The sequence below is a fragment of the Penaeus vannamei genome, chromosome 34 (genome assembly GCF_042767895.1).
Source record: "Penaeus vannamei isolate JL-2024 chromosome 34, ASM4276789v1, whole genome shotgun sequence".
Lineage (NCBI taxonomy): Eukaryota > Metazoa > Arthropoda > Malacostraca > Decapoda > Penaeidae > Penaeus > Penaeus vannamei.
In genome coordinates, this window is record NC_091582.1 from 5,379,216 (window position 1) to 5,389,215 (window position 10,000).

Consider the following 10,000-nt stretch of genomic DNA (forward strand, 5'->3'; position numbering starts at 1 on the left):
CTACAATCATTACTATTACTATTACTACAATCATTACTACTACTATTACTACAATCATTACTACTATTACTACAATCATTACTACTATTACTACAATCATTACTACTATTACTACAATAATTACTACTACTATTACTACAATTATTACTACTATTACTACAATCATTACTACTACTATTACTACAATCATTACTACTACTATTACTACAATAATTACTACTACTATTACTACAATTATTACTACTATTACTACAATCATTACTACTACTATTACTACAATCATTACTACTACTATTACTACAATCATTACTAATTTTACTACAATCATTACTACTATTACTACAATTATTACCACTACTACTACAATCATTACTACTATTACTACAATCATTACTACTACTATTACTACAATCATTACTACTATTACTACAATCATTACTACTACTATTACTACAATCATTACTACTACTACTACAAAATAACAAATACTATTACTACTACTCTCAGACTCCGACGATTACTCTCCATCAACTGAAGCACCTCCCTTGCCAGCATACTATTCTTCTACCACAACTCCTCCTCCTCCTCCTCCTACAACCAGCACTACAATCTACAAGCACAGGCAAGCGCACACACCTGCAGGCACGGGGACGGGCTCCTCACTCGCTCATCCTCCACACGCCTCTGGGGAAAGAGAGAGAAAGACTGGGTTATATCACTGACCTGACACGGGGTCACTGACCTTATCTATAGCATGGCATCGATGCTCCTAAATCCTCCATTATGTGGGGAAGAGTATGGAAGGGAGAGGAGGAGGAAGGAGGGAGGAGAGATGGAAGTGAAGGAGGGGGAAAGGGGGGAAAGAGGGGAAGGAGGGAGGGAGAAAGGGAGGGGCAGGATGATGATTGAGGGGTGAGATGAGGGAGATGAGGGAGGGAAGGAGGGAGACAGACGGATAGATGAGGTGGAGGAAAAAAGGGTGGGAGAGGGAAGGAAGGGGAGGGAGAGAGGGAGGGGGGAGTGAAGAATCAGGAAAGGGGAAGGAAGGGGAACAGGAGGGAAGAAGGGCAAAGAGGGGGACATATACAATGGGGGGGGGGGGAGGAGGGAAGGAGGACAGGAGGGAAGAGAGGCAAAAGGGAGGGAAGGAGGGCGACGGATAACCTGAGGGGTGGAGAGTAGAAGGAGGAGAGGAAGGGAAGGGACATAGAAGGATAAGCTGAAGGAAGGGGAAGGAAAGGATCGACAGACAAAAGTAGATAGACAGACAAAATCAGATTGACAGACAAGTAGATAGATAGAGGCATATACAACGCAAGATAAATCAGGGTGAAATATATAAAAAAAGTTAATGTCACGGGTTTCGTATCTGAGTGTGAGTGAGTGAGTGAGTGATTGGATGAGTGATTGAGTGAGTGAATGAATTAATCCCATTTTACACTAATAATTCCCTCACAATCACCAGGAAAGAATAAGAGAGAGAGAGACAGAGTAGAGAGGATAAGTTGAATAGAGAGAACAGACTGAAAGAGATAGTGGAATAAAACCACCAAATAAATAATTGCTTTTCAGCCTTCACGCTCCTTTCAACGCCGTCTCTCCCCTCCCCCTCCCTCTCCCTTTTTTCCCCTTCACCCACTCCCCCCCCCCCTCCCGGCAGAAATAAAAGGACGCAAAAATGCTCTCTCTAATCGGTGCTTTTTGGCTCGTTAGGTGAGGCGATCTCCCCCACCCCCGCCCCCCTCTCCCCTCCCCTAAGTTTGTTAATATATAAATATAAATATATATATATATATATATATATATATATATATATATATATATATATATATATAAATTACTAAAAGCAAACAAACCAATGGTTGCTAACCGAACGCGCCAAACGTTTCAATACCTCCTCCGACCGCTGGCACTGACTTCGACAAAGATCCAAGACTCTACGACGACAGGTGGGATTCGGATGGCATGGATATGTATTTATGAGGGGAGGGGAGGGAGGGAGGGAGGGAGGGAGGGAGAGAGGGAGGGAGGGATCCGAGAGAAAGAGAGAGTGGAGGGAGGGACCGAGAGAGAGAGAGAGAGAGAGAGATCTATATATATATATATATATATATATATATATATATATATATATACATATATATATATATAGATATATAAGGAGAGAGAGAGAGATAATAATATAGAGAGAGAGAGAGAGAGAGAGAGGAATATATATATATGTGTATGTTTATGTGTATGTTTATGTTTATGTGTATGTGTATGTGTGTGCCTGTGCGTGCGTGTGCGTATCCATATCCGCGTGCGTAAGCGCATGAACGTAAGTGCTGCGCATGAGCGTGCGTATACATATGTACGTATGTGCACCGAAGAGACAGCCTAGGTTCCCAGAGTCGCATGAGTTGCCCTTCGACAGCTGCAGTTGACTTAAGCCTACTGCAACCTAACGCACGGAGCACATGGCCTCCGGCGACGACAAATGAAGCGAGCGCGCGAAGGACGCCGCTTGTCTGGCCGAACTGCATGTCAACTCAGATAGATTAGCATGTCAATCGCAAATGGAAGGCCGTCATAGCGGTACGATATCATATATATGTGGAAGACGGACAGCAGATAAACAGACGCAACGATAAGAAATACGACGAACGAAGGAGAGAAAAAAAAAACACCGGTAAGAAATAGAGCGAATAGAGACGAAAAAAACGATAGATAAATAAAGCGAATAAAGAAAAGAACGAAACACAGAAACATTGCAAAAAATACATATAATAATAATAATAATAATAATAATAATAATAATAATAATAATAATAATAATCGAAAGCCAAAGAAACAACGACAGGAAACAAGAAGCGCGGGAAAGAATCGAGAGCGTTTTTGTAAGCAGGCAGGCAGGCAGACGGAAGGCGGTGGATACACGAACGCACCACGTGGACCCCAACATACACTCGGTAAAGGGAAAGGAGTAACCTTAGCAGGGTTGGGGGGGGGGGGGGGAGGAGGAGGAGGAGATAGGAAGAAGAGGAGAGGTGGGAGGGGGAAAGGAGAGAGGAGAGAGGGGAAAAAGGAGAGGGTAGAGAGGAGGAGGAGGAGGCAGAGGGAGGAAGAGGAGAGGGGGAGGAGGAGGGAGGAGGGGATGCAAGCAAGAAAGGAGGAAGGTAGGGAAAGATAGAATAGTATAGTTGGAAAAGAAAAAGGAGCAATGGGAAAGAAGAGGAGGAGGAGGAGGAGGAGTAGGGAAGAGGGGCTTTATGCTGAGGATATGGAGGATGGAAGGAAGGCCAAGACGAAGGAGGAGGAGTAGGAATTAGGAAGAGGGGGTGAGGAAAGGGAGGAAGGAGGAAGGGAGGAGGAGGAGGGAGGGAAAGAGCAAGATAGGGCTGCAAGGAAGAACCGAGGCAACTGACAGTCTTGCAAGGGTGAGATGAGAGAGAGGTAAAGGAGGGAGAGGTAGGGGGTTGGGGGTGTTGAGTGACGCTTTGGGGGCAGAGGGTGAGACTGGGGAAAGGAAGGGAAGGGGGGTACGACAACCAAGGTGGGTGAATAAAAGGAAGGGAGGGAGGGGGGGGACGTAACCACAAGAAAAAGGAGAAAAGAAAAGGAAAAAAATATAATGATCTGATTATAAATAAAAAAAACGAAATGGGTCGAGTAGGAAGAGCATTCTAAGTGCCAAACACCTGCGCTTTATATCACAGGTGTTTTAATAACGACCTGAATCGGTCATGGGGGGGAGGGGGGGGTCGGAGGGGGGGAGATCAGCTTGTGAAGTGGAAAAACGGAGAAGGGAGACAGGAAGGGGGGGACGGAAGTTTAGATTTATTTTAATGAATGAGAGGAGAGGAGAGAGGGTGAGGGAAGCAGTGAAAAGAGAGGGAAGGAGAGAGAAAGGGAGAGAGAGAGAGAGAAAGGGAGGGAGAGAGAGAGGGAAAGAAAGGGAGAAAGAGAGAAAGGGGAAAGAAAGAGAAAGAGAGAGAGAAAGAGAGAGAGAGAGAGAGAGAGAAGGAGAATGAGAGAGAGAGAAAGAGAGACAGAGAGAGACAGAAAGAAAGAGAGAGAGAGAGAAGAGAGAGACAGACAGGGGCATAGAGAAAGGAGCGAGAGAGAGAGAGAGAGAGAGAGAGAAGGAGAGAGAGAGAGAGAGAGAGAGAGAGAGAGAGAGAGAGGCGTAATCCAAACCAATCCCCCCCTTCCCCTCGCTTTAATCCCATCCTGTCCTCTTTTTATATCCTCCTCCACTTCCCCTTTTCCTCATTTTGCCCTGCTCTTCCTCTTTTCCCACTACCACTCCCCCTCCCCCCCTTACTTCTTCTTCTTCTTCTCACCCTTTCTTCTTCAACTTCTCCTCCCCCTTTCTTCTTCTTCTTCTTCTTCTCCCCTTTCTTCTTTTTCTTTTCTTCTTCTTCATCTTCTTCTTCGTCTTCTTTTTCCTCCTCTTCTTCTTCTTCTTCTTCTTCTTCTACTTCACTTCTTCTCCCCCTTACTTCTCCGTCTCTTCCTCACCATTTCCCCTTTTCTTCCTTCTCCTACTTCTTTGCCATCTCCTCCTCCTTTACCTCTTCCTCCTCCTCCTTCTTCTCCCCCTTTTCCTTCTTCCTCCTCTCCTCGTTCGTCTCTTGAAAGCATTAGTGGATTCAGAAGATATCATGAAATTTCATATATGTATATCTTTATTTCATTCTATCTTTGTTTTTTATATTTTTTCATTTCGTTTCTATTCAATTTTGTTTTCACTTCTCCTTCACCTTTTCTATTCTTAATTTTTTCATTTATCATTTCTATCACTTTAAAAAAATTCATTTCCTTTTTCTTTTTTCTTTTCATTTATATTTCTATCTGAATCGTTCATTCGTTTCTTTTCTATTTCAAACTGTTTCTTCTCCGAATCACTTTTTTCAATTGTATCTTATTTCTAAAAATTAACTTTTTTATCTATAACCATCCATACTTTCATATTCTATTTCCCATAATTTCTTTCCATTTCTTTTCATTCTTTCTTCTCGGTTGGGATTGCAGAGAAAACACAAAAGAAACGAAGGAAAGGTAATTTAGAAACTAAAGAAATGTAATAATAATAACACCCAAAACGAAAACAACAACAACCGAGTTATCAAATACACAATAACTTCTCAACCACAGGATGAATCCATGTTATAATTCTTACAATAATTGTTGCAGTCGAAATAATAATAATAATCATCATCATAATAATAACAATAATAGTAATAATCATAATAATAATCATAATAATAATAATAGTAATAATAATCATAATAATAACAATAATAGTAATAATAATCATAATAATAACAATAATAGTAATAATAATCATAATAATAATAGTAATAATAATCATAATAATAACAATAATCATTAATCAAAATAACATTAGCAACATTAATGGTAATAACAATAACAATACTATCACACTAACAATAATAATAATATTGACAGTGACAATAATATCGATAATAATGATAACAATAAAACTACAAAAAATCAAAAATGAATCAGACATTTAAAAAACTTGAACGTGTGGAGGCGCCAGTCAATTAAGCCTCAATCAAGGTGCGCCAACACTTGAGGGGACACCGGGTCGGGGAGCGCCAGGTGATGTTGACTCGGAGGCACCTTGGGGGAGGGGGGGGGAGAAGGAAGAGGAGGGGGAAGGGGGGAGAAGGAAGAGGAGGGGGAAAGGGGAGAAGAAAGAGGAGGGAAGGGGAAGAGGGAAGGGGAAGGATGGGGAAGGGGGGATTTAGGATGGGGAGGAAGGATGGGGGAGGATGGGGAAGAGGGAAGGAGGGGGAAGGGGTGGGGGGGGAAGGATGGGGAAGGGGGTGGGGGAGGGGGAAGGATGGGGAAGGATAGGGATGGGGAAAGGTGTGGGGGAGGGGGAAGAGGGTGATGGAGGGGGAGAAGAAGGGGAGGGGGTGGGGGAGGGGTAAAAGGGTAGAGGAAGGGGGAAGGATGGGGAAGTGGGAGGGGGAAGGAGGAAGGGGGAAGAGGGTGGTGGAGGGAGAGAGGAAGGAGAAGGGTAAGGGTTGGAGGAGGGGGTGGGGAATGAGAAGGGAGAAGGGGTGGAGGAAGAAGGGAAAGGGATGGGGAGGAGGAAGGGGAAAGGGTGTGGGAAGGGAGAGGAAAGGGAAGGGGGTGAAAGTGAGGGATGGAAGATGGGGGGGGGGGAGGCGAGTCGTCCTCCAGCCCTGTTCCTCTCTTTTGGTCTTCGCTTCTTTTTGGTTTTCTCGCTTTCTTTCCCCTTCTTTCGAATTGTGATGTTCTCATTTGCTATTTACATTCTAATTCACCCTTTTAATTCTCCTTTATTGCTTTCTCTAATTCCCTCTCCGCTTTTTTCCCTGTCTCTTTCCATCCCCCTTTTCCCTTCCCCTCTCTTTTCTTTTCGTCTCCTTTGCGCCTCTTTCATTCTATATCGACTCTTTCTACATCCTTATCACCCTTTATCACATATAATCCAATCATGATCCATCACTATTTCATCAATATTTTCATCATCATTATCATCATCTCATCCTCATTTTCAACATCATCATCATCAATTTCATTATCATCATTTTTATCATCATCATCATCATTTTCATTATTATCATTTATATCATTATCATCATCTTCTTTGCCCCTTTTCACCTTCTCCCTTTTTCTTATCCTCCTTCCTTCCCCCTCCTCTCCTTGCCTTTTCTTCTGTCAATCAAGCATATATTCCAAAGATTTCCTTCAGATTGGAAATTCATGCTTCATTATCTTTCTGTTGTGCTTCAGAATTTATTTTTGTATTGGCAGGAATAAATTGGAATTCAATATAAAAAAGTGATTCTACTGACCCTGACCCTGATGGTAATAATGTCATTCATATTAAGAAAAAAATGGACATGGCTACAACAACAATACATGATGATGATGATGATGATGATGATGATGATGATGATGATGATGATGGTGATGATGATGATGGTGATGATGATGATGAACATTTTAACAGCAATAATACTAATAACACACAATAATGGTCACGATACTAATGATAATAGCAATAATATTAATAACAACAATGATGATGATGATGTTAATAAAAATGAAAATAATAATGATAATAATAACAATAATAATAAAATAATAACAAATGAAATATGATAATAATAACAATAATAATAATAATAATAATAATAATATCACAAACATTATCATCATCACCAGAATAATACTAATAAAGCATTAATAATAATAATAGCAGTAGCTGCTGCTAATAATAATAATAATGACAATAACAATAACAATAATAATATAATGATGACACTAACAATAATGATGATGGCAGTGACAGAATAATAGCATTATTAGTATCATCATCTTGGTCAGTTACAATAACAACCTCCATAATAAGAAAACTACAATAAAAAGAACTTTCAATAACAACCGGCGAGACGTAACGAAGATCCACAACTCCAAAGAAAACGAAGCACCCAAGCCAACGTGTCAAAATCCCGCCCCTTCTTCCCTCCCTCCATAGGCCTTCCCCCCAAAAAATATATATCCGAAAGAATCCGAGACATCAGAGGACGAGGAAAGGGAGAAGGATTAGGATAGGGATGGGGAGGAAAGGAAGGAGTTAAAGGAGAGGAGAAAGGCAGTCCTTCCTCAGCGAACGTGTCAAAATCCCGCCCCTTCTTCCCTCCTTCCATAGGCCTTCCCCCCAAAAAATATATATCCGAAAGAATCCGAGACATCAGAGGACGAGGAAAAGGAGAAGGATTTGGATAGGGAAGGGGAGGGAAAGAAATAGTTAAAGGAGAAGAGAAAGGCAGTCCTTCCTCAGCGAACGTGTCAAAATCCCGCCCCTTCTTTCCTCCCTCCACAGGCCTACCCCCAAATAAAATATATCCGAAAGAATCCGAGACATCAGAAGACGAGGAAAAGGAGAAGGATTAGGATAGGGAAGGGGAGGGGAGGAAGGAGTTAAAGGAGAGGAGAAAGGCAGTCCTTCCTCAGCGAACGTGTCAAAATCCCGCCCCTTCTTCCCTCCCTCCACAGGCCTTCCCCCAAAAATATATCCGAAAGAATCCGAGACATCAAAGGACGAGGAAAAGGAGAAGGATTAGGATAGGGAAGGGGAGGGAAGGAAGGAGTTAAAGGAGAGGAGAAAGGCAGTCCTTCCTCAGCGAACGTGTCAAAATCCCGCCCCTTCTTCCCTCCCTCCACAGGCCTTCCCCCAAAAAATATATCCGAAAGAATCCGAGACATCAGAAGACGAGGAGGAGGATAAAGCTCAAGATAGGGAAGGGAAGGGAAGGAAGGAGTTAACGGAGAAGAGAAAGGCAGTCCTTCCTCAGCGAACGTGTCAAAATCCCGCCCCTTCTTTCCTCCCTCCACAGGCCTACCCCCCAAAAAATATATCCGAAAGAATCCGAGACATCAGAAGACGAAGAGGAGGATAAAGCTCAAGATAGGGAAGGGAAGGGAAGGAGGGAGTTAAAGGAGAGGAGAAAGGTGGTCCTTCCTCAGCCTCCTTGTCACCCGGGGCGAGATAAGTTTGAGGGGCGTGACGGCGGGACGGACAGCAGAATCCCCCGCGCGAGATAGCGATCCCGTAGATAAGAGCGGGAGGAAACGTGACAACGCCGTGACAGCCTTGGCGACGTGGCAACGGTGTACGGCCATAAATAAGGGAAAGGGCGACGCTCATGAACTGCGGTGCATGGCAAGGCGGTGATAAATGGCCAACGCAAGACGGTTATATTGAACTGAGAAAACACGGATAATGGCTATTTATGAATGATCATAAAAAAAAACACGATAACGCGATAAACAAATTATATACGAATAAACCAAAATAAATCAGCAGACATCCGACTAAGAGGAAAGAAAAACGCAGATAACTCGCAATAAAAAGCAGAAAATAACGGGAAAAAAAATGTGCTAGGTACCGATGAACACAAACATGCACACACAGTTAAATAAAATTAAGTATTTAACTCGGTTTCAAAATGTCAACAAGTAAACCACCAAGGGAGCCTCCCTCTCCCCCTCCTCCCTTCCCATCCACCCCCCCCCCCCCTGCTGGAGATCTGCCAGGTGAGGAGCGAGTAGTCTAAGGGGGGAGGGGGGTGGGGGGTTAGGGAGGGGGGGAAGGTGTCACTACACGTAAACAGGGGCGTCACTAAAACACGCCGGGGGGGGGGGGGGGGGGGGGGTTCTTCAAGGGAATTTGTGGTCTGTATACTCCTTTCCTGTTCTATGCTTGGCAATTCCTAAAGGCCGATTTTTTTTTTTTTTTTTTTTTTTTTTTTTGGGGGGGGAGTTGTGTGCTTGGTTTATATTTAATTTTGTCTTTGTTGTCTTCTCTCATCTTTCGGTTCTCTGTCTGTGTCTGTCTCTGTTAATCCTTGTCTGTCTGTCTGTCTGTCTGTCTGTCTCTCTCTCTCTCTCTCTCTCTCTCTCTCTCTCTCTCTCTCATCTCTCTCTCTCTCTCTCTCTCTCTCATACACATACAGTGCTAACTATCTATCCATTCACAGATCAAACGAATAGGTCATGACCTATACATCATACAATATTCTATCCCTTTCCCCAATTTCTCTAAAACACTTTCCTTAATCTCCTATTCTATCACGCTCCCCCGCCCTCATCTGCCGGTAAGTCGTTTTGGCACAAATTGCGGTGTTTTTGCACGGAGCAACTAAGATGGCATTTTTGGCAATATTGGCCGCTTTGTCAGTGCCTTTGTCTCTCTCTTTGCTTGTTTACGGCTGTTTGTGTATCGTTTTACTTGTTTATTTTTGTTTGTTTACATGATTGTAGTTGTGTCTGTATTTGTCTGCTTGTTTGTTGGTTGCGTCCGGGTGCGTAAGGTAAGTTTGTTTGCGTGTTTGTACGTTTGATGTTGTGGGCGTGAAGTTATAATTAGAGAGAGAGAGGGAGAGAGCGAACGCTTGAGTTGCACAAGCTGGCGGCAAGACATTCCTCGGGGACAAACAGGAACTTGTGA

General features: G+C 43.0%; 1 protein-coding gene across 1 annotated transcript in view; it reads right to left on the reverse strand.

Annotated features, from left to right (window-relative positions):
* The window catches only part of LOC113819611 (receptor-type guanylate cyclase Gyc76C-like), a gene marked incomplete in the record, with an annotated part of 271,750 nt that overhangs the window by 82,664 nt on the left and 179,086 nt on the right, over positions 1-10,000 (reverse strand). Inside the window, 1 exon segment of the mRNA XM_070113642.1 lies at positions 635-684.